We start from the raw sequence: 6,901 nt of genomic DNA on the forward strand, positions 1-6,901 counted from the left end.
CGAGGGCCTGTGAGGGGACACCGGCTCCTCTCAGTGGGAGGCGTGCGGGATGGGGAGCTGCCTGGCTCTACCCTTCTGGCGCCTCCGACCCAGGCAAGGGTGGTGGTGGGCTGATTGCCAGCCTGCTGGCATGGCTCGGGCCGCCCGGCAATGGACGGCTGATGTGCAGGTGGAGTAACCCTCCCTCGTTGCCAGATACCCGGTCCGACCCGGTCCCGTGTGGCCGGGCTGAGGGGTTTGAAGACTCGCGTGGTCCCTCCCGGTTTACCCCGGGAGGGACCGGCGGCTGCGGGGCTTCCTGCTCCCGTCGCTCCGGGAGCCCCCTCCCTTCCCCCCGGGTGGGTGGGTGAGGGCGGGCTCCCGGGCCGAGCACCTGGCAATGTTTTTTTCCCACGACGGTGCTGTCTGACTCCCAGAGGGGAAGCCTTGAACGGGGCGCCTGGGCCGTCTCGCCGCGCTGGCAGCGGATGGATGGCATCGCCTTCCTCCCGCCTCTCCTGCACCTGCAGGTGGGCGAACGTTTTCGAAAAGTTGCGTGTGACTCTTGGCAGTGGATCCTCTGGATCCACTCGTCTCGAGTGTCGATGGAGAATGCAGCTAGCTGCGAGAATTACTGTGAATTGCAGGACACATTCATCATCGACACTTCGAACGCACCTTGCGTCCCCGGGCTTCTCCCGGGGCTACGCCTGTCTGAGGGTTGCTCGATCATCAATCACCCTGGGGCTTCCCTGGGACGCGGCTGGGGCCGATGCAGGGTGAGCTCTGCTTCCCCTTCCTCCCACCACAAGGTCAGACAATGGTCTGACCCCGATCGCCCGTGGCACGGTCCCTGGCCTGGTCCTGCCGTGGAGGTACGCCGCCGACATTTTCAAGTAAGACTGTTCAAAATTGAGTGCGCGTAATAAATCAAGAGTTTCAAAATTCTGGCATACGCATGAGGTAGCTGTGGAGATATCAATTGTTTAGAGCTACATTATCGACACGCTAAGTTAGCGGCAAGCATAGTGGAAATATCAGTAGTTTAAAAGCTACATTTTTGACGCGCTAAGTTAGCGGCAAGCATTGTGGAAGTATCAGTAGTAAAAAGGCTACATTTCGACGCGCTAAGTTAGCGCCAAGCATAGCGATAGTTCAGAATTATTAGAAGACGAGCTCGTGTATGCTTACTACAGAAAATCTTTAGTTAGTGAGGAGCAACCTCCATATAACGTAGCGCTGATATCAGTGGAGAGTACAGAGTCAGCACTAGTCTATTAAACTGACTGCTTATACCAGGAAAAGAACACAAATAAGATTTTCAGGAAAACAAGAGTAGTTACTCCGTTTAAAAAAGAAGAAAGTAGTTACCAATTAAAAGAGATATACTTACCATCTTCAGAATCCAGTTTGAGGCATACTCCAGAGTAATTTTGGGTAAGAAGTCTAAAAGAAAAGATAAAAAGAGAAGAGAATTATAGATTGGAAGAGAAGGCTAATACATTCATATAATTCTAGCTAACAGAACCAAAGAAGACATCACACAAAACAAGACTAATAAAAGAAGAGAAGCATTGGTCACTTCAGGCAGGGTAGGTACACGGAAAAAGAATAGGCAAGATATATATAGAACAAAAGAGGTTTAGAGATAAAAATATAATGAATGTGAATACATTTCTTACAATAATTACACATCTGTCCAGCCAATCAGAAGATAATAAGAAGAATGAAGGGCGTCAACTTGAAGAAAGAAGAAGACGCAAGTGACTGTCTCTTCTCTGTCCCATCCCCTTTCCCCCCTTGGGTTTCTTTGGTGTACTCGCTTAAGAGCGCGTTGCTGGGAAAGCTGAGAGAGGCATTGGGAACTTACGACATTCTGCTCCCGAGCGTTAGATAAGAGCACAAGATCTGACAGAGTGAAGTGCCCACGTTTTAATTTCGCCCTGAGCAGAATGGCGGAAGGTTTGGACTTAAAGAAGTTAGGAGAAATTCTAGAAGGAATCCAAAGGGAGTTGATTTCTGTTAGAGAGGAGAATAGAGAGTTGAGAAAAGAAACCACAGATTTAACTTTAAAGATGAGTGGTCTAGTGTCTGGTCCAAGTTTAAGATATTCAGCATTTCCAGAAGGTAGTCCTAATGAAGCACCAGTTCCCCACCCTATGGTTACGACACAAGTAATTCATTTTCTGTCACCCGTAATTCCCTTGCACCCCTGGAGCGTTTTAGTGAAGATCCTCAAAAGGCACAAGTGTTTCTGACACAATGCACATTACACTTTATGTGTCGCCCGGCACTTTTCCCCGATGCGCAGTCTCAAGTGGCATTTATTCTGTCTTACTTAAGTGGGGATGCCGCGTCTTGGTCTATGCCCTTAGTGACCAGCAATGCTCCAATATTATATGATTTGGATGAATTTAAAAAAGAATTTCTTCGAATCTTTGACAGGAGAAGAGTGTCGCAGGCAATAGACAACGAGTTATTGGAAATTAAACAGGGCAATCGAGATCTGGTAGCTTATTTGGCCCAGTTTAATAAGTTGGTTGTAGAAACTGAATGGCCGGAGAACAAAAGAGCAGCTGTATTTTATCGAGGGTTAAAAGACGAACTAAAGGATGCATTAGCACAAGTACCCAATAGAGCCACAGAGATTTCTGCATTAATTGATCTAGTGTTAGAAATCGATTTTCGTCTAAGTGAAAGAAGAGGAGAGAGAAAGCGAGATTATCGCCCAAGTGTGGCCAGATTTGATCGAGTAAGAACAGAAGGCAGTAAGGATAATGACTTGTCCCGTGGGGGAGAACCCATGCAAATTGGAACAATCCGAGGACCGCTTTCTAAAGAAGAGAAAGAAAAACGAAGGGTGAACAAGCAATGCCTTTATTGTGGAGGAGCGGGGCATTTTGTTCGGAATTGTCCCAAGAAACCTAAGCAGAAAACGTCGGAAGACGCTTTGCACCACCAGTAAGTGGAGTTGGACTGGTGGTTGCAGATCCTAAAACAGCTCCAGATTCACATACCTTAGCAAACACTTTGCAGTCCACAGCTCCGCATTTGGTTATGATGATGACTCTACGGTTTAGAGAAAGAATATTGAAGCAAATAACTGTCATGATAGATTCAGGAGCTACGGGCAATTTTTGTGATTTAAAGTTTGCGGAGAGGATCGGTTTGAAGGCAATCGAGAAAGAAAGAAGCGAGGCAGTCCGAGCTGTAGATGGAACAAATCTTTCGTCAGGACCCATAGTAAGTCATACTGAACCTGTGGAATTGGAATCGGAAGAGGGTCATCGAGAAATCCTGCAGTTCAATTTGATAGATGCTCCACAGTTCAATTGATATTGGGACTACCTTGGCTCACGGAACATAATCCTACCATTGATTGGGGAGCTCTCTCAGTAACACTGAACTCGGACTATTGTAGGGAAAATTGTTATCAGGAATGTCACAGAGCTCAAGAGAAGACGCAGGCATTTCACCTAAGTGAAAGAGAACCTACAATCTGTGTGATAAATACAACGGAGCTGCCTGAAGAGTATGCTGAGTTTCAGGATGTTTTCAGTGAAGTGGATGCTGAGAGGCTCCCACCACATAGAGACTTTGACTGTAAAATTGATTTGGAACCTGGTTCTAATCTTCCATGTAGCAGGATATATGCCTTGACATAGCTAGAAGACGAACACCTGAGGGAGTATATACAAAAGTATTTAGAGAATGGATTTATAAGACCGTCACAATCCCCTGTCTCTTCTCCACTTTTTTTTATTTCAAAGAAGAGCGGAGAATTGAGGTTCTGTATCGACTACAGGGCAATAAATCGGATAACAGTAAAAAATCGGTATCCCTTGCCCTTGATCTCAGTATTATTGGATCAGGTGAAAGAAGCAAAAATGTATACCAAGTTGGATTTGAGAGGGGCGTACCATCTAGTCCGAATTCGAGAGGGAGACAAATGGAAGACAGCATTCAGGACCAAGCATGGGCTTTTTGAGTATCAAGTAATGCCTTATGGCCTATGCAACGCCCCAGCTGCTTTTCAACACTTCATCAATAATGTGTTGAAAGAATTCATTGATCGAAATGCAATAGTGTACATAGATGATATACTAATCTACTCAAACACCGTAGAAGAGCATGAAGAACATGTTAAACAAATCCTGCAGAAACTGAGAGAGAACAGTTTATTCGTAAAATTAGAGAAATGTGCATTCAGCGTTTCCTCTGTGGAGTTTTTGGGTTTTGTGCTAGCGCCAAGTGGAGTAACTATGGATGAAAATAAAATCAAGGCAGTTTTGGAATGGGAATCTCCTAAATCAGTGAAAGAAGTTCAAAGTTTCATAGGATTTGCTAATTTCTACAGGAGGTTTATTCAAAATTTCTCTCAGAAGTTGGTTCCAATGACTAGATTGCTCAAGAAAGCTGTCAAGTTTGAGTGGACGAAGGAAGCAGAAGAATCATTTCATCAATTAAAGAAGGATTTCACCACTGCGCCCATATTACTTCATCCCGATCCATCAGAGCCATTTTTTGTAGAAACAGACGCCTCCAATTTGGCTTTGGGAGGAGTATTATCCAAAAGACACAAGTCTACCGGACAACTGCACCCAGTAGCTTATCGTTCTAGGATACTAACAGCAGCGGAAGACAACTACACCATCACGGAGAAAGAGTTATTAGCCATTAAAGATGCATTCAAGGAGTGGAGACACTATTTGATGGGGGCTAGGCATGTGGTAACAGTTTAAACTGACCATAGAAATTTGAAATTTTTGAAGTCGGCAAGAACCCTAACTCCTAGACAACTACGTTGGTCGTTGTATTTTGCCGACTACGATTTTATTATTACCTATCGTCCAGGTTCGCAAAATGGTAAGGCTGACGCCTTGTCTAGGAAGGGAACAGAAGGAGTTTTAGAAGAGGTTAAGACACAGACAATCATACCAGCAGAAAAGTTTATTGGAGCAGTTCTGCGAGAGTCGCAGGAGGAAGGAAATCACACCTCGATGTCTTGGGAAGAAATGAAAGAATGGGTGAAGGAAGATCCTGAGCGAGAAATTCGAGAAGGTTTACCGTACCATCAAGGAGCTCTTTACCTGCCAACGCTTGAAATGCAGCAAAAGGCCTTGAAGGAGTGTCACGATGAAATATTGGCAGGACATAAAGGGATTGCAAAGACTGAAGACCTAGTGAGACGACGTTTTTGGTGGCCAAGCGTGGTAAAAGATGTACGACAATATGTGACCACCTGTGAGATCTGGGCTAGGGGAAAGCCGGAGCGGCAAGCTCCCAAGGGGTTACTGCAACCCATGCCAACTCCACCTTACCCATGGCATACCATAACTTTAGATCTAATAGTAGATTTGCCATCTAGTAGAGGTTTTGATACAATATTGGTATGCGTAGATGCATTTACTAAAATGGCCCATTTTATACCTTTAAAAGGGGTTCCCACGGCAGTAACTTTGGCACATACCTTTAGTAAAAACATAGTTCGAGCCCATGGCATACCCAAGGTTTTGATATCAGACAGGGGTTCTCAATTCTTATCCCATTTCTGGAAGGCCTTTACTGAGAAATTGAATATTGACACCAGGTACACCACTAGTTATCACCCAGAGACGGATGGCCAAACAGAAAGAACAAATCAGGAATTAGAACAGTACCTAAGATTGTGTCTGTTAGAACAGGAGGGTGATTGGCCTGATTTCCAATGGGCTGCAGAATTTGCGCATAACAATGCAAAGAATGTGTCTACAGGTTACTCTCCTTTTTATTTAAATACAGGTAGACATCCTCATCAATCCTTAAGGTTTCAGGAAGTAGATGTACCTGCGGTGACAGATTTAGTTGGGCACATGACACAAGTGCATAGACTAGCCACAGAAAACTTAGCCAAGGCAAAGGAGAGTTTCACATTTTATGCAGACAGGAAAAGAAGAAGAGAACCAGATTTACAAGTAGGGGATAAGGTGTGGCTAAACACAAAGAATCTTAGGCTTAAGGGAGTCAGAAAATTACAGCCCAGATTTGTAGGCCCTTACTTGGTAGAGAAAAAGCTAAGTACATTAAATTACCAGTTGAAATGACCTAAGGGTTTATGAGTTCATCCAGTGTTTCATGTCTCCTTGTTAAAAAAGGTGTCAAATGATTTACGGATTAAAAAAACCCCAAAACCAATCCAAACAGAGGAAGGAGAAGAGTTTGAGGTGCAGCAAGTATTAGATTCTAAGATACGAAAGGGTCGACTGTACTATTTGTTGGATTGGAAGAATTATGTGCCTGAGGCGAGATCTTGGGAACTGTCTGCAAACGTACATGCCCCTAGATTAATTAAGGAATTTCATAGACGATTTCCAAATAAGCCCAAGCAGGGAGGAAGCTCCTTGAGGGGGGGTACTGTCAGGCCTCAAGCATAGAACAAAGAGTAAATGACTTAAAATCTAACTATCAAAGGAAAAGACGCTATGCACAGGGCCAACCTAAAGTTAGAACTAAGTTAAAGATGGCCGCTAGAACAGGAACAATGGAGCAGCAGGTTAGCGCTCTAGTGTTCCCCAACAATCACTAAGATCCAGGTGTCAGGCCGTTTGAGTGGCGCACTTCACTGAGATTCTGAGGAGAGAAGGCTGTCCTGAATAGCGTTGCGAAGCAAGAGAAGGAAAAGACTTTGTCTCGCTAATCTGAGAACACACGAACTGAACTAGTAAAGGAGAAAATACATTTTCAAGTAAGACTGTTCAAAATTGAGTGCGCGTAATAAATCAAGAGTTTCAAAATTCTGGCATGCGCATGAGGTAGCTGTGGAGATATCAATTGTTTAGAGCTACATTATCGACGCGCTAAGTTAGCGGCAAGCATTGTGGATATATCAGTAGTTTAAAAGCAACATTTTCGACGCGCTAAGTTAGCGGCAAGCATTGTGGAA

The 6,901-nt window shown here is 44.5% G+C and overlaps 1 pseudogene; it reads left to right on the forward strand.

Moving 5' to 3' along the window:
- Positions 1 to 539: 539 nt before the first annotated feature.
- On the forward strand, positions 540 to 703 carry LOC146868663 (5.8S ribosomal RNA; annotated as a pseudogene).
- The last annotated feature ends 6,198 nt before the right edge of the window (positions 704 to 6,901 follow it).

The sequence above is a fragment of the Triturus cristatus genome, chromosome 1_2, assembly GCF_964204655.1.
Source record: "Triturus cristatus chromosome 1_2, aTriCri1.1, whole genome shotgun sequence".
Taxonomy (NCBI): Eukaryota; Metazoa; Chordata; class Amphibia; order Caudata; family Salamandridae; genus Triturus; species Triturus cristatus.